Below are 25,769 nucleotides of genomic sequence, written 5' to 3' on the forward strand. Positions count from 1 at the left end.
ACGCAAATGGCGGCGGCTATAGCCGCCGCCATTTGCGTACGCGTTTTTTTTTTTAAAACCCAGCCATGATAGGCTATGTAAATCTTTACGTAGCCTATCATGTTGGGTTTTTTTTTTTTTTTACAAGACTACAAATGGCGGCGGCTACAGCTGGTTGGAAGACCAGCCACTGCAGCTGCCTGGAAGATCTGCCCCAGGTAAGTCTCATCCCAGGGGGGATCTGCGGGGGGGCGGGGTGGTGGTAGGCCATTCCGCCACAGAGTTCGGGGGGCCGAATGCTCTGGCATTCAGCCTCACTGAGATCCATGGCGGAATTCTCTGACATCCCTAATTTGATCCATCTTATGAAAATGATTATTAGTTGAACTTCCTGTATGTTTTCTTACCTATGAACAAGGAAAACAAGGAAAACCCACCTCTTCAATCCAACTCACAGAGTATCCCCACCAGAGACAAAGAGTACCGTGTGAGATGATTCAAGAAAGTAGTACATGGGAAGACAAATTCCCATGTAGCATTCTAAATTGCTTCTTTTTTAGTCCAGAAGGATGACAACCACACAAGGCTACCAACTCTCAATGTATGATATGATAATAAAGAATAGAGGAAGAGCCTATTAGGGAGCAGAGAACATTTTGGGAAGGCAGAACTTTAACCAGAAGATAATGATCCACTTAAGAAAAAGGTATCTGATTGTGGGCATTCAAATAAAAATTAGCTGAAAAGCACTTGGATAGAATTAAAGAGGAAAATGATATATACAGAAAAGTACAGAGCTTGGGCCATGACATCCCTAAGGGGCTAAGCAGACAGATGAGAAATTAAATCCTTTAATGGGGATAACTAGAAGTTTATGATATTCAGATCAAAGGCAGTAGTAACCAGTCTTGGGGTGGGGAACACCCTCCATTTTAAAAGACGTAAAATTTCAGGCAATTAATCCAAAATGAATTAAATAATGCATAAAATAGTTTTCCAAATTCATTCCCTAATATTTATTTGTAACAGTTCTGATTGCAATTATAATCTTATAGATGTATGGCCAGCAACTGTAATTCTCAAGGCGAGCTCTGCTGTGTTTCGGGATGAGGAGATCTGCCTCGGGCAGCATCATGTGGCAGGGCAGGGATGGGGAAAGACAAAAGCAGAAATTAGTGTCTGAACGGTGCAGCAAGGCCTTTTAAAGTGCTTTCCCTAGCCGGGAAGGCAGCATTTGCTTCAGGCATCAAAATGTGGCGGTGCCCTTTAATTTTTGCATAGAAGGGAGATATAAAGCAGACACATATGGAGCAGACTTCTCCTAGCACAGTGCAGTACAATGACAGGAAAAGCTTTGCCTTTTGAAAAATATCTCTGTATGGTAAGTGAGCACCATACTTTTGGTACCACTGATGCAGCTCTCAGGCGGCGGGGGCGGGGGGGGGGTGATCTTTGCTGTGTGTCACCTAGATAATATCCAGACAGGGGCCTTGTAGCTTATCAGTCCAGCCAGACCAGGTGATCTGGAGATCCAATAGGAGCTTGGCTGATCGAGAAGAGATCCTGGCCTTCCTCTCTGTGACAACCTTTCAAGTACTTGAAGAGTGCTATCATATCTCCCCTCAGTCTTCTCTTCTCAAGGCTAAACAAGCCCAGTTCTTTCAGTCCTTCCTCATAGGGTTTTGTTTCCAGTCCTCTGATCATCTTGGTTGCCCTCCTCTGAACCTTTTCCAGCTTGTCTGCATCCTTCTTAAAGTGTGGTGCCCAGAACTGGACACAGTACTCCAGATGAGGCCTCACCAGTGCTGAATAGAGGGGAACTAGTACTTCACATGATTTGGAAGCTATACTTCTATTAATGCAACCCAAAACAGCATCTACCTTTTTTGCAGCCACATCACAGTGTTGGCTCATATTCAGCTTGTGATCCACAATTCCAAGATCCTTCTCGCTTGTAGCATTGCTGAGCCAAGTATCCCCCATCATGTAACTGTGCATTTGGTTTCTTTTTCCTAGGTGCAGAACTTGGCATTTATCCCTACTACATTTCATTCTGTTGTTTTCTGCCCAGTGCTCCAGTCTATCAAGATCACTTTGAATTTTGTTTTTGTCTTCCAGGGTATTAGCTATCCCACCCAATTTTGTGTCATCCAATTTGTGGCAAATTTGATCAGCATTCCCTGCACCTCCTCATCCAAGTCATTAATAATAATGTTGAAGAGCACTGGGCCCAAGACTGAGCCCTGCGGTACCCCACTCGTTACCTCTCCCCAGTTTGAGAAGGTCCCATTGATAAGCACTCTTTGAGTCCGATTCTGTAGCCAACTGTGGATCCACCGGATCGTTGTTTCATCTAGCCCACTTTGAGCTAGTTTGCTCATCAGGATATCATGGGGTACTTTGTCGAAAGCTTTGCTGAAATCGAGACATATTATGTCCACAGCATTCCCAAAGTCCACAAGGAAAGTTACCTGATCAAAGAATGAGATCAAATTAGTCCGGCAGGATTTGTTCTTGACAAATCCATGTTGGCTTCGAGTACTCACTGGGGTCACTGCATTGTTTTCAAGGTGCTTACAGATGGATTGCTTTATCATCTGCTCCAGAATTTTCCCAGGGATTGATGTCAGACCAACTGGTCTGTAGTTTCCAGGTTTCCTCCTTTTTGCCCTTTTTGAAGATAGGGATAACATTAGCCCTCCTTCAGTCATATCTGGTACTTCTCCTGTTGCCCATGATTTCTCAAAGAGAATAGACAGTGGTTCTGAGAGATCCTCTGCCAGTTCCTTTATTACTCTAGGATGCAGTTCATCTGGCCCTGGAGATTGAACTCATTCCAAGTAATTAGGTGTTCCTTGACCATATGTCTATCAATCTCAAGTAGGGATGTTGTGGGCACCCAAGTTGGTCTGTAAATTTGCCGGACTGCTGGCGCCCATGCTCTCTGAACTGCACCCTCCAAACCTCCCCCCCCCAGCTCACTGGGCCCCAGTCCACCTGCCCCCTGTGCTCGTTGACCAGCTCGAGGCTTACCTGGACCCATTTGCCTCCGTGCCAATCATCATGGTTTTTTTTAAAAAAACAAACATGGCGATCTGCAGTATGTGCCCATAGACTTATATGCAAAATACAGCCATGAAACTTGCATAGATTGTTCCAGTCTCTCCTTCCCATTCCAGGCCAGCTACGCAGGGGCAGCAGCTTGACAAGAGGAGAAAGGCAAGAGGCATTTCCCTCTTGCCTTCCTCCTCCTGTCAAGCTGCTGCTTTCACATAGCTGGCCCAGGATGGATGAATGGATCTGGGAAAGCCTCAAGCCGGTCACCAAGCGACTTCGCCTTTGCTGGGGGGCGGGGTATAGACCCTCTTTTGGGAGAAGACTGAGCCAAAGTAGGAATTGAGCACTTCTACCTTTTCTTTGTCATCTGTTATCATTTTGCCATACTTATTTAATAGTTGAACCACCATTTCTTTCCTCTGTCTTTTACTATGCATGTATCTGAAGAAAGCCTTTTGTTGCCTTTAGCATCCCTCGCTAACCTCAGCTCGTTCACAGCTTTAGCCTTCCTGACACCATCCCTGCAATTCTGTGCTACCTGCCTGTACTCTTCCTTTGTAGCTTGTCCTTCCTCCCACTTCCTATATGTGTCCTTTTTTTGTTTTCAGGTCCTCTCTAAACTTTTTGTGATTTTATTTGTTTTTATTTGTTTCCATTATTTTATTTGTTTTTGATTTATTGTAACAATGAATCAAGTTTACTTCATTATTTGGGGGTCTTCGGTAGGGCTGAAAGTTGGTTTAGAAATGTTCTTATACATGAACAAATAAATGAATACATTGTGGTCTTCAGCCACCCATCTCCTCCCATTGTTCCACCTGAAAGAAGTTGCTTCACCCCTACTATATAGCAGGGCCAGTGCTGGACGCAGCAATTTCAAATGGTTTCAAACTGGGGTGGGGCAGTTGTCAGCAACCTTGGTTGCCTTCATAGCATCTCAGCTATGAAGCATAGCATCAGTGAGAATCCTGTTTCGGCACTAGAAAATTGTATATAACTTTAATATATAATAACCAATAAAAGCAGTAATGGGAGGCAATCTTTCCGGAAAGATGGTTGGTTGGTTGATTTATTATTCTTTTAATAATATTTTGAATTGCTTGCATTGAAGAAATGTCTAAGTGGTGAACAAAAGCAAATCTTCATCAAGAGAACAAGATTCCCTTGCTGGGAATGCCAAAATACTTGGAAAATGTACTTTTTTCTGTAGGTGGCGGTGCTGAAAACCCAGAAGGGCTGGTATCTGCCTAGTGGTAGAGAGTTCCAGGGAGTGGATACTATGATACTAAAGGGCCCTATTCCTAACTGTGATGGACTGGATTTCCAAAATCTTGAATACCACCAGGAGAGTATATCAGTTGGCTTATCAACTACTGTGGCTCTTGCTGTTTTTTGAGGGGGAGTAGTAAAACCCCAGAGCCCTTATGACAACTGTGAGTCTTTTTTTAAAAAATGCCCCAAGGCCTCATAGCAATGCATAGGGTTTCAGCGTCATTTCTACAGTTCCTTAGCAGAAGCACTAAGGTGGAAATGGTCCACAGTAGGTAGAAAGTTAGCAAAACCACTACTTCATTGTATCTGGCAACCCCATCAATTCAATTGTACACTGCGACATTATATACCATGAAGTTCAATTGCATCTGACATAGGACTGTCTGTAGGCTAGGGCTTCTGAACCAGAAGTTAAGAGCTTCACTAGTTTGTAATACTTCTTTTTCTCTCTCTTTTTCTTTTTTCTTCAAAATTTGCCTTTGGTGCTACTGGTCTTTATTTCCCCAAACTTGGCAGTCGTTCAAGCCATTCAAGTTTGGCCTTTGCTGAGCATTTCAGAGAGAGTGGTGGCAAGGGTTAATATACCTGCCACAACATTCCCCACTGTTTCCCCAGAGATGCCTCAATGGTTTTCCACTGCCACTGGAAATAATGACTCACAGCTGCAGGAACTTGTGCTAACACTCGATATTCCCGTGTCAAGTGAACCTGTGTCACCACTGCACACTTACAATTAGCTAACACCATGCACTGCCTTGGACCCCCAGTCAAAGTTTGTAACCACAAGCCCCTACTTTTGCTTTTGGTGTTTCAGAAAAAGTTTTATCTTTCTTTAAAAAAGAAAAACCTCATGAAAAGTGTTCCTTGGTGAGCAATAATACATTTAACTAGCAAACTTGGGTCATATGTTTGTGAAAAGCAAGAAACTGATACTATCGGTGGGATGCCTCAATTCTGTAGCGGTTTCACACTCCATTTTAAAATGGAAATTATAATCACTGGGGTTTCAAACTGGAAATTCCATCCAAATAAATGTTTGCACCTTTTCAGAATTAATTTTAGTTAATGATGGTTTGGCTATTTTGATAAGGGAAAATGTTTTAAAGGATTAAAATACAATTTCAGCATATTTTTATGAATGGATGGATGAATGAAATCCAAAACAAACACACTTGAAATTAATTTACTGCAGAATCACCCTTTATCTTCCAGTTGTATGTGAGTAAATTTTGTTCTTAAATAAACTCAAGCCTATTGCTCACAAGTATCACAAAAAGACTGGGGAAAGCGGAGTTTATGTGAGTAAATTTCGTTCTTAAATAAACTCAAGCCTATTGCTCACAAGTATCACAAAAAGACTGGGGAAAGCGGAGTTTATGTGAGTAAATTTCATTCTTAAATAAACTCAAGCCTATTGCTCACAAGTATCACAAAAAGACTGGGGAAAGCGGAGTTTATGTGAGTAAATTTCGTTCTTAAATAAACTCAAGCCTATTGTTCACAAGTATCACAAAAAGACTGGGGAAAGCGGAGTTTATGTGAGTAAATTTCATTCTTAAATAAACTCAAGCCTATTGTTCACAAGTATCACAAAAAGACTGGGGAAAGCGGAGTTTATGTAAAAGTGCAGAGTGCTTTGGTCCAGCAATGCTGAGACACAGAGAGAAAGCCAATGCAAAGCAGAAGGACAAAGTTCCTAGTGATGCTCCATGTTCAGTCCTGGTCCTCTTTGGCCTAGTTGACTGTGCTAATATGAACGATGGACTCCATACACCAATGGTGGGGAACCTTTGGATCTGCAGATGTTGTTGGACTACATCTCCTGACATCCCTGTGCATTAGCCATGCTGGCTGGGTCTGATGGGAGCTGTAGTCCAACAACATCTAGAGGGATGCAGATTCCACACCCCTGCATACACACATACTAGAAACCCAGCGTGAAAAGCTGTACTAGAAACTGAGTCAGAAATTGAAGCCAGAATGCATGAGCAAAGAAAGGAATTTTCTTTTTCATGCATCTGGGTCATCCCCCCACACCCTTACTTGAGCTGCTAGGGAAGGACTTTGGCTGACATTCATTTATTTATTTAAAATAATTGCATACCACCATTACAATGGTAATTAGGAGCAGGACCTCATCCGAAGACCCCAAATCAAACTTATATGGTTAATTGTTTGATTTGTAACAACAGAGGCACCTGGGCTCAAATCTGGTGAATCAGGATAAATTACATTTTGGGGAAATATTACCCCCGCTTTTCTGTCTCCCCAACATACAATATCAGTTGGGGATACCTGCAGTGCTCAGACCTCTGCAGTGCCCAAGATTCCACTTTCCAGAGTTTGGGTCACAGACCTTAGCTCAGGTTTAGCTGCTGACAGTGGACTTCAGCTACTAAGGGAGTGATCCACCTACACTGATCTGTCCATTCTGGTCTTCTGTAGAACTGGGCAACCCTAGCCAGTCCTCTGCTTCTTCACGCAACAAGCACAAACATTGCAAGGGCAAAGGTGTAGGTTGTCAGAGAGTAGCCAGCACTTCCCTTGGCTCCTATTCCCTCTCTGTGGAAGACCTGCTCATAATCTGATAACCAAACAGGAACAAAGTGATGCCCACTTTTGACTTAAAAAAGGCTTCAGTGCATGTAACTGTCTCATGGCAGGGGAACATTTGAGGAGGTGCATGCATTTGCGAGCGGAGATGGGTCAAAAGAAGACGCAGACAAGTTTGGGTTGTCTATCTGCTCCTTCTTAGCTGCTGTTCTCTTTTATCTCTTTTATATTCTTTTAAACTGTTGTGTATTTTATATCTTAATATTTTAATATGTGCCTGGGAGGACTATTGGACAACTCAGGGGGTGGGGGAGGTGCCACCATAACTGTGGTCACGGGCAGGGGGAGGTATGGCGTTGGGGGATTAACAGGCCAGCTGAGGAGAAGAGGGGCTAGACACCTTACAGCTGTCCCCTCTTCTGGTTCTTCCCCCAACCTGATGGTTCCTGGCAGCCTTACCAGTCTGCCCTCGGGTCTGGTGGTGCTGCTGCTGAATGCCAGGTCGGCCCAAAATAAGACCTCCCTCATCCATGATTTGATTGTGGATGAGGGGGCTGACCTGGCATGTATTACTGAGACCTGGGTGGGGGAACTGGGAGGGGTCACTCTCTCCCAGCTGTGCCCTCCTGGGTACTCAGTGCAGCACCAACACCGACTCGAGGGTCAGGGAGGGGGGGTTGCCGTGGTCTATAGGAATTCAATCTCCCTCTCCAGGCTTCCTGCTCATTCGAGTGCAGATCTTGAGTGTCTGTACCTTGTGTTGGGTACCCGGGACAGATTAGGGATTCTGTTGGTGTACCGCCCACCCCGCTGCCCATCGGACTCCCTGCCTGAGCTGACGGAGGTGGTCTCGGACTTGGTGATGAGGACCCCCAGGATGATGGTCCTGGGGGATCTCAACTTCCATGCCGAGGCCGCTGTATCTGGGGCAGCTCAGGACTTCATGGCCGCCATGACAACCATGGGCTGTCCCAACATGTCATCGGCCCAACGCATATAAAAGGACACACGCTTGATCTGGTTTTCTCGACTGGGCAGGAGGATGGTGATCTGAAAGTAGAGGAATTAACATCTGTCCCTTTGTCATGGTCAGATCACTTCCTGCTGAGGTTTAGACTTCTGGTGGCCTTTCCCCTCTGCAAGGGTGGGGGACCTATTAAAATGGTCCGCCCCCGGAGATTAATGGATTCCGATGGATTCCAGAGGGCTCTGGGGGATTTTCCTGCTGGTATGGCTGGTGCTCCTGTCGAAGCCCAGGTCACTCTGTGGAATGCAGAGATGACTCGGGCGGTTGACACGATCGCGCCCAAGCGCCCTCTCCCTCTGAGCAGAGCCCGGCTAGCTCCTTGGTATACACCTGTGCTGAGGGCAATGAAGCAAGAGGGGAGATGGCTAGAACGCAGGTGGAGGAAAACTTGTGCTGAGTCTGACCGAACACAGGTAAGAGCCCACTATCGAGCCTACTCTGTGGCGGTGAGGGTGGCAAAGAGGCAGTTCTTTTCCACCAGCATTGCATCTTCTCAGTGTCGTCCGGTGGAGCTTTTCCGAGTGGTTCGCGGCCTGTTACATTCTGGGCCAGGGAGAGAGATGGTGGAACCCTCGGTAGCACGCTGTGACGAGTTTGCGCAGCACTTTGAGGATAAAGTCGCTCAGATTCGTCATGAATTGGACACAACCATTAATGCAGTTCCATTGGTAGAGGCGTTCAGAGCATCGTCTGGTCCAGTTTTATTGGATGAGTTTCAGTTACTGAGGCCTGAGGATGCGGACAAGGTGCTTGGCCAAGTCCGATCGACCACTTGTGTGCTTGACCCTTGCCCTTCATGGCTTATTAAATCAAACAAGGAGGGGTTGTCCGGCTGGGTCCAGGAGGTTGTAAATTCCTCCTTGAGAGAGGGAGTGGTGCCTGCTGCTTTAAAAGAGGCAGTAATTAGACCACTCCTGAAAAAGCCTACCCTGGACCCAGAGGATGTTAACAATTATAGGCCAGTGGCCAACATCCCCTTCTGGGCAAGGTGCTTGAGCGGGTGGTTGTAGGACAGCTCCAGGCACTCTTGAATGAAACGGATTATCTAGATCCATTTCAATCGGGCTTCAGGCCTGGTTTTGGAACGGAAACTGCCTTGGTCGCCCTGTGGGATGACCTTTGCCGGGAGAGAGACAGGGGGAGTGCGACCCTGTTGATTCTCCTGGACCTCTCAGCGGCTTTCGATACCATCGACCATGGTATCCTTCTGGATAGGTTGCCTGGGTTGGGAGTTGGAGGCACTGCACTACAGTGGTTCCGCTCCTACTTGGATGGCCGATTCCAGAAGGTGGTGCTGGGGGATTATTGCTCTGTGCCATGGCAATTGTGCCATGAGGTTCCACAGGGCTCTATTCTATCCCCCATGCTGTTTAACATCTACATGAAACCGCTGGGGGAGGTTATCCGGAGGTGTGGGCTGAGGTGCCATCAATATGCGGATGACACCCAGCTCTACCTCTCTTTCTCATCAAAACCAGGAGAGGCAGTGGCTGTTCTGAACCAGTGCCTGGGCACGGTAATGGACTGGATGAGGGCTAATAAACTGAAACTCAATCCAGACAAGACGGAGGTACTGTTAGTGGGTGGTTCGTCTGCCCGGCTAGGTGATATTCAACCTGTTCTGGAGGGGGTTGCACTCCCCCTGAAGGATCAGGTTCGTAGTTTGGGGGTGCTCTTGGATCCAGAACTGTCACTTGAGGCACAGGTGAACTCAGTGGCACGGAGCACTTTTTATCAGCTTAGGCTGGTATACCAACTACGCCCTTATCTGGAAAGAGATAGCCTAGCTACAGTTATCCATGCTCTGATAACTTCTCGTCTGGATTACTGCAATGCGTTATACGTGGGGCTGCCTTTCAAAACGGTCCGGAAACTTCAGCTGGTCCAAAATAGGGCAGCAAGATTGTTAACAGGGACTGGCCTGCGAGCTCATATTACGCCAGTACTTTTCCAGCTGCACTGGCTGCCAGTCCATTTCCGGGCCCGATTCAAAGTGCTGGTGTTAACATTCAAAGCCCTTAACGGCTTGGGGCCAGGTTACCTGAAGGATCGCCTCCTCCCATATGTGCCTGCCCGGACCTTAAGATCATCATCAGCGGCCCTTCTCCGTGAGCCCCTGCCAAAGGAAGTGAGGCAGGTGGCTACTAGGAGGAGGGCTTTTTTTGCTGTGGCACCCCGGCTCTGGAATGAGCTCCCTAGTGAGGTTCGCCTGGCGCCTACACTGTACTCCTTTCGGCGCCAGGTGAAGACCTTTTTATTTTCCCAGGCATTTTAGCTTTCTAAATTTTTATCTTTGCTGTTTTAAATCTGTATCTTAAACTTCTGTACTGCTGCTAGGTTTTATTGTGGTTGTATTGTTATATTGTGGTTTTAATGTTCTATATATTTTAAATTGTTTTATTGTGTGTTGTTTGGTTTTAGTTTTTGTGAACCGCCCAGAGAGCTTCGGCTATTGGGCGGTATAGAAATGAAATAAATAAAAAAATAAAAATAAAATAAAAATTGGGCCACATTTATTGAAAACCTCTGCAAAGGGGTAACTAGGATGGGCATCTAACTGTGTCAGCGGCTAGCTGGCACTTCTTGGGGAAAACACACCCAGCCTGAGGGGTGGCGGTGATCTCGCCATCCCTCCGGACTGCCCCTTCGGGGGGAGGTAGACCTTCCCCTGTCACCCCCTCCTGGTGCTGTGCAACACCTGGGTGAGTGAGGAGGGTTGGTCTCCCAGGCAACCCTTCTCCCCCCACCGAGCTGCACAACCCGTTCGGGGGGCCTCAGGTGTCACCTGCCACCATAAGTTGCCTCTGCATGCACACCATCCCTAATCTCTTTCTGCTTCTGCCCGTCCTAGCCGCCAGCTAAAGCGTGACCTATGAGATTGTACCTAATTCACCTACAGGATGCACTCAACCCCAATAACAGTGGAAAAGGAAAGGTTCCTCCTGTGCAAGCACCGGGTCATTACTGACCCCTAGAGGGATGCCGCTTGCGCTAGTGTTTTTGTGGCAGACTGTAGCGGCGTGGTTTGCCATTGCCTTCCACAGTCGTGACTACCTTTCCCCCAGCAAGCTGGGTCCTCACTTTACCGACCTCGGAAGGATGGAAGGCTGAGTCGACCTGAGCCGGCTACCCGAGACCTGGCTTCCGCTGGGATCGAACTCAGGTCGTGGGGAGAGCTTCGGTTGCTATACAGCCGCCTACCACTCTGCGCCACACGAGGCTCTAATAACAGTGTGAAGTAGGCAAAAAGACTCACAGTAATAGGCCAATCGAACTGTGAGCCAAAAATTCCTACATGGCTCCCAAAGGGGCCACCAGCAAGAAACCCACACTGCTTAGGGGAGGGTGGGAGGGAGCTGTGTGAGCAAGATAGCTGAGATTGGGAGGGGGGCTGAGCTTAAGGCAACTCAACCTGCCCCTCCTTGCCTGGTGGTGCCACTGGGGTGCACCAATGACAGGCCCATACATCCTCTCATCCCACCCACCCACAATGGCCCCCCCTTTCAGCCAGACAAGCTGGCGCCAGGGTTAGGGCATTTCTTCCAGCACAATATTGCAATCATGAGGCCAACTGCAATGGTGCACCTGCCAAAATTCTCTCTTCTGCGAAATTATTAAAAGTACAGGATCACTGAGCAGACTATATTCATCTATGTACTGTGGATATTTCACAATCATCCTATTTTATCTCAGTTAGAATTGATTTTAAAAGATACCAAGGTTAGGGATGTCCATCTCTTTTTTGGCTCAGTGTTCCATGGCATGGATGACTGACTTTGCATCTGTGAGCTGAGCTGTGGGCTGTTCCCCAAACTACAGGAACTTTTTTGTCCACTTGGGGGGTGGCTGGGGGTGGTTCTGTACTTAACATGTAATGAGGAATTCCTGGCAAATCTGTGAACTGCCCCAACTTGCTGCAGAATGAGTCGGGTGCTGGAGCAGGAATCAAAATGAAGTCCAGGGGGCCAAGCTTAAGAAAACCTGTCAAACTCTGTCCCTCAAACAGATTTCTCTGACATCCTTAACCAGGGTTAAGGAGGAAGAGACAACAAAACCTTTTTAAAAGCAATAATTGCTGAAAAAATGTGAGCAATTTTAAGTACAAAAAGCCAGGGCATGGCTATTCAGATCAAATGTATAGTAAAAGCAAGACTGGAGAGTACTGATGGATCCAAACATTACCTGAGTACAGCTTGGAAGATGAACGCAGATGGGCTTGTAATGCTCCCTTCAGCATGAACCAAGCACTACAATCCCCCAACTTTCTGATCAACTAGGATTAAAATCCTCAATTTTTGCTGCTCTGGCAGCAGAGGAGGGCAGGGGGTATCTCTCTCTCTTCCCCTAATGTCTGGCAGCTTCTATGGTTGTGTGTCAGATGCGAACAGTGCTGGGAAATGTAGTGTCAGTACCAATGGGTAAACTAGATTACCCAACACTCCTGGCATCTGGCACACAGCTGTAGCAGCATGCCAGGCCAGGCATCAGGGAAGGGAGGGGAAAAGACAGGTGGTTTCATGCTGTTGTTGCTATCATGAATGCAATCACAAAGGTAAGTGTAGAAAAGAAGGGGGGAGGAAGCAAGAAGGTAGGTAGCCTGGTAAAAGGTTGTTGGATGCTTATTAAGAGCGGTGAGATAAGGGAGGGACTGGACCCAGTCACCATCGCAATGACATCACTGAGGGCACAACAGCATCCAACCTTAGTTCAAAAGAACATAGCTATTTCCCAAGTTTGGGGAAAACACTAGATTTTTCGGGTATTACACATTTTTAGGGACCGCTCATTCAACAGGGCTTTGGAGCTTCTAAAAATAACGCATAACAAACAGAAATGCTCATTTCCAGAACAGTGTAGATCAGCGGAGCTTGCAGAAGGGAGCACCGCTGATCTATCCTGATCTGGAAAGGAACTTTTTTGCTTATTTCCAGGGTTATTTTCAGAAGCGTCAAAGCCCTGTTGCACAGCAGTATGCCTCACAAACACAACGGACCCAGGGGAGGTGGAGAGGCTCCATTGGATACCGCTCTTAGAGCCCAGTTCAAAGACTAGGTAGAAGAAGTTTGCTCGTCATTAATGGACAGGATGACCAGCACCAGCACTACTACTGCATGTTTTTAGTGCAAGTGGTCAGCTAGATGACAAGTATGAAGGCCTGGACTGGGCTGAAGTTATTCTCTCATGGTACAGAAAACTAGGCTCTTGATCATTCATTGCATTGACGGTAGGTAGCCTGCATTGAGCAGGGGGTTGGACTCGATGGTCTTATAGGCCCCTTCCAACCCTACTATTCTATGATTCTACAACTCTATGATCAAATGGTAAGGGCTTTGCATTTCCAGTTATCCCCACCAGCCGTACCACTTCAAAATATTACCAGACTGGCACTGAGGGATGGTAATGCCACTGTGAATGTAAACCAGCTTCTAGGTGCCCTACGTGGCAAGAACTAGCAGCTGGTAGCAATTCGAAAAGAGAGTTTTAAAACCGCATGTTCTCAATGATATTTTTTTAGTGCTCGAAGCAATTTACTTCTACAAGTTAAACGGCTTCAAGATCATTCAGCTCAAAAGAACATACACAACACTGGTGCCAACGGCGGTAAACTACAGACCATCAATGCCAAAGAAACAACAGCCCATAAGTGTTGGGGGTATTAGTTAAATATTTATTAATGGCAAGCCCCATGCCTTGAGATGAATGCCGCGCAAAGTTGAGCAAATCTGTCAGAATGTCTCTCTTAAGATGATTTATGTGCTACAGATCTGTGTGGTTGCCTTTTTCTTGTGGATTTTCCTCAATCTACTCAGGTGATATCGAACTCTGACACCCATATGGGATGTAACCATAATAGCGCTGCCAGTCCACAAGAGAGGTTGGAGGCAGCTCCACACCTTGATTTTGATAGGTCCCTGTAAAGTCTACTTTGCAAGTTACACTGGCTCCATGGTTGCCAACATGATCCCAAACCACGTGGGCATTTGCTAGCAATAGAAGCAATTCTTGGGAGAACTACATCTCCCATAATTCCCTGGCTTTATGCCCTGACATAGCATCCAGGAGACAAAGAAGAAGAGAGGGAAAAGACAAGTTCCCCACCTCTCTTCTCCCTGCAAACACATCTGTTCTGCTCTCGCTGCCACTTCCTGCCCAGGAGAGAGGGAAGGGAAGGGAAGAGAAGGGGGAGTGTGTTGGGAGAGCTGCTGGGGATGGGCAGGAGCCATCATTTGTCTGAGTCCTCCTCAGATTGGTTCTGAATTCCACCCCGCTGGTTTTCCTGATTCACCCCACCCCACCCCTCCCCACCCCAGGAAACTCCAAAAATTCTCTAGCCATTCTGATGACAGCTCCAGAGAGCTCACCTGTCTCTAGTTGAGGAAGTTCTGTTTTAATCCTACTTCCATTTGAATGGTTTTGGTTGTTTATTGTTTTTTTTAGCTCAACAGTGTTACTGCTCTGGTGACTGAGGCAAAAGTAAAAGCTGCAAAACAGTGCTAAGATATACATGAAAACTGAATAAGATGTGAAATGCCCCAATGTATTGTTGTTGTTGTTGTTGTTGTTGTTATTATTATTAAATTTATTAATCTCCCATCTGGCTGATCATCCAGCCACTCTGGGTGATGTACAATATATAATAAAACAGTTTAAAACAATAAAATTCTACAATAAAAACATTTTCTAAAATACCCTAACCCACACCAAATGCCTGCCTGAACAACCACATTTTTAATGCTTGGCGGAAGCTCATTAAAGAGGGGACATTGGCGGAGTTCCCTAGGGAGGGAGTTCCACAGAGTGGGGGCCACCACAGAAAAGGCCCTCTCCCTCGTCCCCACCAGTCTAGCTGAAGGGATGTACGAAAGTCACTTACCTTTTCTCGCAGGGGAGATTTGCGGTGGGGGGGAGGCACTTCGCTTCTCCCCCCGAAGTTCAGGCGAGGGGGGGGAGGCACCCCGCCTCGCCCAGCCAAAATTCAGGCCGGGGGGGAAGGCACCCTGCCTCGCCCAGCCGAAATTCAGGCCGGGGAGAAGCGCCCCATCTCCCCAGCCGCGAAAGAAAAAATGAAAAAACAACAACCCCGTGATAGGCTACGTAACGATTAACGTAGCCTATCACGGCTAGATTTCCAAAGTCAGCCATGATAGGCTACGTTAATCGTCACGTAGCCTATCACGGGTGACTTTGGGAAAAAAAAAAAGCCCGTACACAAATGGCGGCAGCCCATGGGTGCCGCCATTTGCGTTCCTTATTTTGGCACGTCTAGTCTACGTAAAGATTTACGTAGACTACGGTGAAAATAAGGGAACGCCTCAGCGCTTGGCCTCCCAAAGATTCGTGGAGAAATTCTCCGCCATCCCTATAGCTGTCCTCCTGGCTGATGGGACAGAGAGAAGGCCATCCAAGGCTGATCTTGTTAAGCGGCCTGTCTGGTGTTGTTGATAAGGTGTTGATATACACCTTCCTCGGGGTAAAGGCATATAGCTTGTTGTAACACTTCAGTAGGACATGATGTCCCAAATGATAACAATTGGTACTGCCCCTTTTTTCTGCTTCATGTATATTGTTAATGACTCTGAATATTTTCTTTAAGCAGCCCGCCAACCCACACAAACACAAACAGAACCTGACCAGAATTGCTGTTGAATCTTACTTCAGCACTGGCGATGGAACAACACCCTCTACTATACCTAAGAGTAGGGATGGGGGAGAATTTCTCCCCGAAACTTTGGGGGGGCAAGTGCCAACGTATTTGGCCCCCCAAAGTAGTTTCGGGGAGAAATTCTCTGCCCCCCGCGCCCCCCCCCCCGGGATGGGACTTACCTTTCCCGAATGTCCCTCCCGGCGGCGGGTCCCGGCGGCGGTTCGGCAGGTCTTCATCAGGGGCGGGGGCGGCAGCCGGTCTTTTGACCGGCTGCCGCCACCGCCATTCCAAGAAAAGTAAAAAAACAACAACGCCCCCATGATAGGCTACGTGACAATTAACGTAGCCTATCATGGCTAGATTTGCAAAGTCAGCCGTGATAGGCTACGTAAATCGTCACGTAGCCTATCACGGGTGACTTAAAAAAAAAAAAGCATGTACGGCTAATGGCGGCCCCTATAGGGAGCCTCCATTCGCGTTCCTTATTTGGTTGCTGTAGTCTACGTAAAGATTACATAGACTACAGTGAAAATAAGGGCAACGGTATTTGCGTTGCCCTTATTTTCGCCGTAGTCTACATAAAGATTTACTCAGACTACAGCGACCAAATAAGGAACGCGAATGGCGGCTCCCTATGGGGGCCGCCATTTGCGTACGCGCTTTTTTTTGTTTGTTTTAAAGTCACCTGTGATAGGCTACGTGACGATTTATGTAGCCTATCACGGCTGACTTTGCAGATCTAGCCGTGATAGGCTACGTAAATCGTCACGTAGCCTATCACGGGGGCATTTTTTTTTTTAACTTTATTTTGCGGCCGGGTGAGGCGAGGTGCCTCCCCCCCAGCCTGAATTTCAGCCGGCCAAGGCGGGAAGCCTCCCCGCCACGGCCTGAACTTCGGGGGGAGCAGCGAAGCGCCTCCCCCCCACCGCGAAGCAAGCTGAGAGACCAGGTAAGTGGCTTTCGTGCACCCCTACCTGAGAGCAGATGAGCTTAGGCCCAACTCAGGCCCAACAGTGACAGGGGGGCAACTGCTGCCCCCAGTATCTCTTGCCTGAGGTAACTGCCTCACTCTGCCTAATGGCAGGGACAGCTTGCCTCCAAGTAGCTTTTGTCAATAAATTCGGGGAAAATCATTTAAGGTCAGGAAACAGCTTTCTCTGCAGCTGAGGGGAGAAGTGAGTGCAATCACTTACATTAGGTAGGTGTCAACCATCATAGGTGTGTTCCCCTTGGCAGGTAATTAGGGATGTCAGAGAATTCCGCCACGGATCTCGGGGAGGCCGAATGCCAGTGCATTCGGCCCCCCCGAAATCAGTGGCGGAACGGTCTGCCCCCCCCACCCCCCCCACAGGACGGGACTTACCTTGGGTGGATCTTCCTGGCAGCAGCACTCCGGCAGCGGTTCGGTGGTGGTTCGGCGGCTGCGGCAGCTGGTCTTCCGACCAGCTGCCGCCGCCGCCATTTCCATTTAAACAAAACAAAACCAAACGTGATAGGCTACGTAAAGATTTACGTAGCCTATCACGGCTAGATTTTTTAAAAACAACGTGATAGGCTACGTAAATGTTTACGTAGCCTATCATGGCTGATTTAAAAGAAAAAACGAACCACACGTACGCAAATGGTGGCGCCCATGGGCTATATTCTACGCTATTTGCGTTCCCCTTATTTTCGCCATCTTAGTCTACATAAATGTTTACGTAGACTAAGACGTGCCAAAATAAGGAACGCAAATGGCGGTGCCCATGGGTGCCGCCATTTGCGTACGCGTGTTTTTTTAATTTTATTTTAAATCAGCCGTGATAGGCTACATAAACATTTACGTAGCCTATCATGGCTGACTGCAAGGACGCAAATGGTGGCGGCTATGGCTGCCGCCATTTGCGTCCCTGCTAGCCAGCAGCCAGATGTCTGGCCGCTGGCGGAGCCGGCCAGCGGCTCTGCAGAATCCCTGCAGAGCGGAGCCAGCCAGCCAGGATTCGGGGGGGAGGGACGGAGCGCCTCCCCCCACCACAAATGTCACCCTTCGAAAAGGTAAGTGACTTTCGTACATCGCTACAGGTAATTAGTTATCTAATTAGTTAGTGCTAATTAACTAAACGATCAGACATGGGCTAGAGCTGTATCTTCAGCCTATCACGTGGCGGTGAAGACAGCAAAAAAGGAATATTATGCTGCCTCCATCGCATCTGCAGAGTGCTGTCCCAGGAGGCTGTTCCAAGTGGTCCGGAGCCTGGTCGGTCCTGTGGCTCCGGAACCACTGGAGCATTCTAAGGCCTCCTGTGAGGCCTTGGCAAGGCACTTTGCAGATAAAATTGATCAGATTAGGTGTGTTACTCTGCACACTGTGGATACAGTTAGTGAGCAAGAGGCGGCCTGTGGCAAACCGGTTTTGTGGAATCGGTTCCAGCTTCTTCCTCCTGATGAAGTGGACAAGGTGCTTTCATCGGTACGGCCGACCACCTGCTTACTTGATCCTTGCCCATCTTGGCTCATTATGAGCTGCAGAGAGAGACTGGGTGAGGGGATCAAGGCGGTGATGAACGCCTCCCTTGAGGAGGGAATGATGCCATCAGCCCTCAAGGAGGCAGTGATAAGACCGCTCTTAAAGAAGCCCTCCTTGGATCCTCAAGTTTTGAACAACTTTCGTCCAGTCTCAAATCTGCCATTTTGGGGCAAGGTGATTGAGCGGGTGGTGGTGGTGCAGTTGAAGGCACACTTGGAAGAAACTGATTATCTAGACCCATTTCAGTCAGGCTTCAGGCTTGGGCATGGGACAGAAATGGCCTTGGTCGCCTTGGTAGATGATATGAGGAGGGCTCTGGATAGGGGTGAATGCTCCTTCCTTGTTCTCCTCGACCTCTCAGCGGCTTTCGATACCGTTGACCACGGTATCCTCCTGGACCGCCTGGAGGGGTGGGCATTGGGGACACCGTATTGCGGTGGTTCCGGTCCTTCCTCTCCGGCAGGTACCAGAGGGTAGCACTGGGAGAGCAGGTGGCCACTTACTTGTGGGGTGCCACAGGGTTCCATCCTCTCCCCGATGCTATTTAACATCTATGTGAAGCCACTGGGGGCTATCATCAGGAGGTTTGGGGTGCAGTGTCATCAATATGCGGATGACACGCAGCTCTACCTCTCATTCAAATCTTCACCAAGGTTGGCCATAGAATCCCTGTCCAAATGTCTGGAGACGGTGAGTGGCTGGATGGGGAGGAATAGGCTGAAGCTGAACCCTGACAAGACCGAGGTACTTTTGGTGGGAGACAAGAGGAGGCTGGGGGATGTTGACCTGGTGTTGAATGGGGTACGGCTACCCTTGAAAGACCAGGTCCGCAGCCTGGGGGTCATTTTGGACTCCCAGCTGTCCATGGAGGCTCAGGTGTCAGCTGTGAGCTGGACAGCGCTGTATCAACTCCATCTGATTCAGAGGCTGCGCCCCTTCCTTCCCGACCATCTGCTCCCATCGGTAGTACATGCCCTGGTCTCCTCTCGTTTAGACTACTGTAATGCGCTCTACGTGGGGTTACCCTTGAAGACGGTTCAGAAACTGCAGCTGGTACAGCACGCGGCGGCTCGCCTGATTAAAGGCAGCCGCCGGCGAGATTCATTTATTTATTTATTTATTGCATTTATACCCCGCCTTTCTCCCTCTCGCAAGGAACTCAAGGCGGCTTACATTATCTTCCTCCTCACCATTGTATCCTCACAACAACAACCCTGTGAGGTAGGTTGGGCTGAGAGTCTGTGACTGACCCAAAGTCACCCAGTGAGCTTCCATGGCCAAGTGGGGACTAGAACCCGGATCTCCCGGCTCCCAGTCCGTCACTCTCACCACTACACTACACTGGCTCTCCACTACACTGGAGATCACATCACTCCAGTGCTGAAGGAGTTGCACTGGTTACCAGTTGTTTTCCGGGCCAAATTCAAGGTGTTGGTTTTGACCTTTAAAACCCTATATGGTTGCGGCCCAGCTTATCTTAAGGAGCGCCTCCAGCAGCACCAGACAGGCCGCTTAACAAGATCAGCCTCGGATGGCCTTCTCTCTGTCCCATCAGCCAGGACAGCTAGGCTGGTGGGGACGAGGGAGAGGGCCTTTTCTGTGGTGGCCCCCACTCTGTGGAACTCCCTCCCTAGGGAACTCCGTCATGCCCCCTCTTTAATGAGCTTCCGTTGTGCATTAAAAACGTTGTTGTTGAGGCAGGCATTTGGGGTGGGTTAGGGTATTTTAGAAAATGTTTTTATTGTAGAATTTTATTGTTTTAAACTGTTTTTATTGTATGTTGTACATTGCCCAGAGTGGCTGGGTGACCAGCGAGATGGGCGATTAATAAATTTAATAATAAAAAAATTAAAAAATAATAATTACAGGTAATTAGTTATCAGTACTTTTCCAGCTGCACTGGCTGCCAGTCCATTTCCGGGCCCGATTCAAAGTGCTGGTGTTAACATTCAAAGCCCTTAACGGCTTGGGCCAGGTTACCTGAAGGATCGCCTCCTCCCATATGTGCCTGCCTGGACCTTAAGATCAACATCAGCGGCCCTTCTCCGTGAGCCCCTGCCAAAGGAAGTGAGGCGGGTGGCTACTAGGAGGAGGGCTTTTTCTGCTGTGGCTCCCCGGCTCTGGAATGAGCTCCCTAGTGAGGTTCGCCTGGCGCCTACATTGTACTCCTTTCGGCGCCAGGTGAAGACCTTTTTATTTTCACAGGCATTTTAGCTTTCTAAATTTTTATCTTTGCTGTTTTAAATCTGTATCTTAAACTCCTGCACTGCTGCTAGATTTTATTGTGGTCGTATTGTTATATTGTGATTTTAATGTTCTATATATTTTAAATTGTTTTATTGTGTGTTTGGTTTTAATTTTTGTGAACCGCCCAGAGAGCTTCGGCTATTGGGCGGTATAGAAATTAAATAAATAAATAAATACTGGGATTAGGAGGATTTACTCATCCATTTCCTTTCTATTTCTCCAGAGGCCCTGGTAGGGATGTCAGAAAATTCCGCCATGGATCTCCGTGAGGCCGAATGCCAGGGCATTCGGCCCCCCAAAATACATGGTGGAGTGAAGCCCCCCTACCCCCCACACCGTGAAAGGCACACGAAACGGGACACCTACCTGCTGCCATTCACGCTGACTTGTGAATGGTGGCCGCGGCCGCCATTCACTTCATCACTATAGCCATGATAGGCTATGTAAATACTTACATAGCCTATCACGGCAAAAAAAAAAGGGAACGCAAATGGCGGCAGCTACGGCGGCCGCCATTTGCGTTCCCTTTTTTTTTTTTGGCCATAATAGGCTACGTAAATATTTATGTAGCCTATCACGGCAAAATACAGGGACGCAAATGGTGGTGGCTATGGCAGCCGCCATTTGCATCCCTGCAGGCTGCCCAGTGGCCGGATGTCTGGCTGTGGGCGGCCCTGGCCAGCAGCTCCGGGGAATCTCCGCGAAGCCGACCGGAGAGAATTTTGGGGGGAGGGACGGAGCGCTTCCCCCCCCACGAATGTCACCCTTCAAAAAGGTAAGTGACTTTTGTACATCCCTAGGCCCTGGCACTGTGCCCACTCCTCATCCCCACATTGCAGCCCATAACAAATGGTTGCTTCCCGGACCATTTGAGATGAGTTTCTTCAACCATTGGCTATAGGAAAATGCCCCATGGGTGATCCCCCCTGCATCATAAATGATGGTATTTCATTTATCAGCCTTAGCTTTACACACCTACTTTCCCAGACAGGAAAAAAAAGGCAGGAGGGTAAATGCATCCAGTGTCCAGGCAACTGGCTAATCTGTTTATTTATTTATTTATTTATTTAATAGACTGCCCAATAGCTGAAGCTCTCTTATCCCACACATCGCAGAAGAGTAAAGAAAAAGCCTAACCTGGACCCGGAGGATGTTAACAATTATAGGCCAGTGGCCAACATCCCCTTCCTGGGCAAGGTGCTTGAGCGGGTGGTTGCAGGACAGCTCCAGGCACTGTTGAATGAAATGGATTATCTAGATCCATTTCAATCGGGCTTCAGGCCTGGTTTTGGAATGGAAACTGCCTTGGTGGTCACCCTGTGGGATGACCTCTGCCGGGAGAGGGACAGGGGGAGTGAGACCCTGTTGATTCTCCTGGACCTCTCAGCAGCTTTCGATACCATCGACCATGGTATCCTTCTGGATAGGTTGTCTGGGTTGGGAGTTAGAGGCACTGCACTGCAGTGGTTCCACTCCTACTTGGATGGCCGACTCCAGAAGGTGGTGCTGGAGGATTATTGCTCTGTGCCATTGCAATTGTACCATGGGGTTCCACAGGGCTCTATTTTATCCTCTATGCTGTTTAACATCTACATGAAACCGCTGGGGGAGGTTATCCAGAGGTGAGGGCTGAGGTGCCATCAATATGCAGATGACACCCAGCTCTACCTCTCTTTCTCATCAAACTAGGGTTGGCGGAGAATTTCTCCACGAATCTTCGGGAGGCCAAGGGCCGACGCATTCGGCCCCCCGAAAGTGTTGAGGAAATTCTCCGCCGGCCCCCCGCCCCCCCCGGGATGGGACTTACCTTCGGCGAATGTCTCTCTCGGCGGTGGGTCCCAGTGGCGGTTCGGCGGCATTTCGTCGGGGGCGGGGGAGGCGGCCGGTCTCCAGACCAGCTGCCGCCGCCGCCATTGCAAAAAAAAACAGTAAAAAAAAAAACCACACACCCGTGATAGGCTAGTTAATGATTTATGTAGCCTATCATGGCTAGATTTCCAAAGTCAGCCATGATAGGCTACGTAAATCATCACGTAGCCTATCATGGCTGACTTTGAAAAAAAAATGCGCGTACGCAAATGGCGGCACCCATGGGGACCACCATTTGCGTTCCTTATTTTGGCACGTCTAGTCTACGTAAAGATTTACGTATACTACGGCAAAAATAAGGGCAACGCTATTTGCGTTGCCCTTATTTTCACCGTAGTCTACGTAAATCTTTATGTAGACTACAGGGACCAAATAAGGAACGCAAATGGTGGTCCCCATGGGTGCCGCCATTTGCGTACGCGCATTTTTTTTTCAAAGTCAGCCATGATAGGCTACGTGATGATTTACGTAGCCTATCATGGCTGACTTTGGAAATCTAGCCGTGATAGGCTACGTAAATCGTTACGTAGCCTATCATGGGTGTGTGTGTGTGTGTGTTTTACTTTTATTTTCGCAGCTGGGGAGACGGGGTGCTCTTACCCGGCCTGAATTTCAGCGGCGAGGGATGGGGCGCCTCCCCCCCGGCCTGACTTTCGGCCGGGTGAGGCAGGGTGCCTCCCCCCCCTCGCCTCAATTTTGGGGCGAGAAGCGAAGCGCCTTCCCCCCACCGCGAAGCAAGCTGCAGGACGAGGTAATCTGTGGCAAAATCAGTGGCAAAACGGTCTACCCCCCAGGCTCCGGAAATCGGTGGCTCCGGAAATCGGTGGCAAAACAGTCTGCCCCCCCCGGCCCCCCTGGGACGGGACTTACCTTGGGCGAATCTCCCTGGCAGTGGCGGCTCTGGCAGTGGTTCGGCGGTGGTGGCTGAGGCAGCCAGACTTCCGACCGGCTTCCGCCGCCATCATTTCCAGTTAAAAAAAAAAACGTGATAGGCTACGTAAAGATTTACGTAGCCTATCACGGCTAGATTTTTAAAAAATACCGTGATAGGCTATGTAAATGTTTACGTAGCCTGTCACGGCTCAGTAAAACAAAAAACCAAAAACCGCGCGTACGCAAATGGTGGCGCCCATGGGCGCCGCCATTTGAGTTCCTTATTTTGGCATGTCTAGTCTACGTAAGCATCTACGCTATTTGCGTTCCCCTTATTTTTGCCGTAGTCTATGTAAATGTTTACGTAGACTAGATGTGCCAAAATAAGGAATGCAAATGGCAGCGCCCATGGGTGCCGCCATTTGCGTACGTGCAGTTGTTGTTTTTTTACTCAGCTGTGATCGGCTACGTAAACATTTACATAGCTTATCACGGCTGACTGCAGGGACGCAAATGGCGGCAGCTACGGCCGCCGCCATTTGCAGACCCGGCCGGCCAGGATTCGCGGCGGGAGGGATGGGGCACCTCCCCCCGGCCAGAATTTCAGGGGGGAAGGACGGGGCGCCTCGCCCCCGGCCAGAATGGCATAGTGGCCACCATTTGTGCCCATCTCTTTTGCCGTAATAGGCTACGTAAATATTTACGTAGCCTTTCATGGCCCCCCCCAAAAGGGAACGCAAATGGCGGCCGCTGTAGCCACCGCCATTTGCGTTTGCTTTTTCTTTTTGCCGTGATAGGCTACATAAATATTTATGTAGCCTATCATGGCAAAATATAGGGACGCAGATGGCGGCAGCTATGGCAACCACCATTTGCATCCCTGCAGGCTGCTCAGTGGCCGGACGTCTGGCTGCAGGAGGCCCCGGCCGGTGGATCCGCAGAAGTGCTGCGGAGTGGAGCCGACCCGAGAGAATTTCAGGGGGAGGGATGGAGCACCTCCCCCCCCCATTGTTAATGTCACCCTTCAAAAAGGTAAGTGACTTTCGTACATCCCTAGCAGGTCATCACCACTGGTGAGTCTTGTCCTTCCATATTCTGTTTTCCTTTTGTGTCTAGCTTTCTGGTTGTTCTACAGTAGCCTGTGCCTGGTCCCCTACTCACTGCAGGTTAAACACAGAGTCCCACTGGTATGGAAGTGTGTGTAACAAGACAAATAAATTTTAAAAAGAAAAGAAAAGAAAGTTAAAATACTTAAACAAATAAAACAAAACAAAATATAAAAATATATTAAAAAATATAAAAAAATGTTAGGGGCCTCCCCCTTGACCTCCCCTGCTGAACTCCCCTGGCCACCTCCTGTTTCCTCCTCCTGTCCGCACGCTCTGATCGCTCACTCTCTGGGATTTTGCTTGCTTCTGTAGTCCCTAGACCAGCTGGAGCAGCTTTCTCTGCTCTGCTCAGCTGGGAGGTGGAAAACAGACTGAAACTTCCTGCCCTCACAGCTGCTGAGAGTGCTCAGGCTGCCCCCCCCTTCAGTTGGAGCTCTCAGGAGCACCTGGTGAGCGCACAGCCACTAGGGATGTACGAATCTCTTACCTGGTTCCGGTCAGGCCATCCGCTCTGGGAGGGAGGCGCTCCGTTCATCTCCCCAGAATCCTCGATGGGGGGGGAGGCGATCCACTCCTCCCCCCCGGAATCCTGCCCGGCCGGCTCTACTCTGTGGCAGCTCCGTGGAGTAGCCGGCCAGGGCCATCCGCAGCCGGACTTCCGGCTGCAGACAGGCTGCTGCGGACGCAAATGGTGGCCTACATAGCGGCCGCCATTTGCATCCTTCCAGGCTTCCGTGATAGGCTACGTAAGTATTTACGTAGCCTATCACGGCATGCCCCCCCCAAACGGTGTACGCAAATGGCGGCAGCTACGGCGGCCGCCATTTGTGTTCCCTATTTTTTTCCATTCTAGCCTATGTAAATATTTACGTAGGCGATTATGGCGGGAAAAAAAGGGAACCGCAAATAGTGTAGTGGGTGCTATTTGAGTTTCTTTTTTTGCCGTAAAAGCCTATGTAAATATTTACGTAGTATAAAATGGCGAAAAAAAAAGAATGCAAATAGTGCCCACTACGCTATTTGCAGTTCCCTTTTTTCCATCATAATTGCCTACGTAAATATTTACATAGGCTAGAATGGCGAAAAATTGGGAACGCAAATGGCGGCTGCCAGAGCCGCCGCCATTTGCGTACGCTAGGGATGGCGGAGAATTTCTCCCTGAATCTTCGGGGGGCCGAGCGCCAACGCATTCGGCCCCCCGAAATCGGCAGTGAAATTCTCCGCCCCCCCACCCCCCCCCGGGATGGGACTTACCTTTGGCGAATGTCCCTCCTGGCGGCGGGTCCCGGCGGCGGTTCGTCAGCCTTTCGTCGGGGGCGGGGGCGGCAGCTGGTCTTCCGACCGGCTGCCATCGCCGCTATTACAAAGCGTAAAAAAAACACAAACCCCCGAGGTAGGCTACGTAACGATTAATGTAGCCTATCACAGCTAGATTTCCAAAGTCAGCCATGATAGGCTATGTAAATCGTTACGTAGCCTATCACGGGTGACTCTGGAAAAAAAAAAAGTGCGTACGCAAATGGCGGCGCCCATAGGGCGTGGCCATTTGCATTCCTTATTTGGTCCTGGTAGTCTACATAAAGATTTACGTAGACTACACCGTAGTCTACATAAATCTTTACGTAGACTACC

The sequence above is a fragment of the Heloderma suspectum genome, chromosome 2, assembly GCF_057233095.1.
Source record: "Heloderma suspectum isolate Gila_16-S chromosome 2, 16-S_ref, whole genome shotgun sequence".
In the NCBI taxonomy this organism is placed as follows: domain Eukaryota; kingdom Metazoa; phylum Chordata; class Lepidosauria; order Squamata; family Helodermatidae; genus Heloderma; species Heloderma suspectum.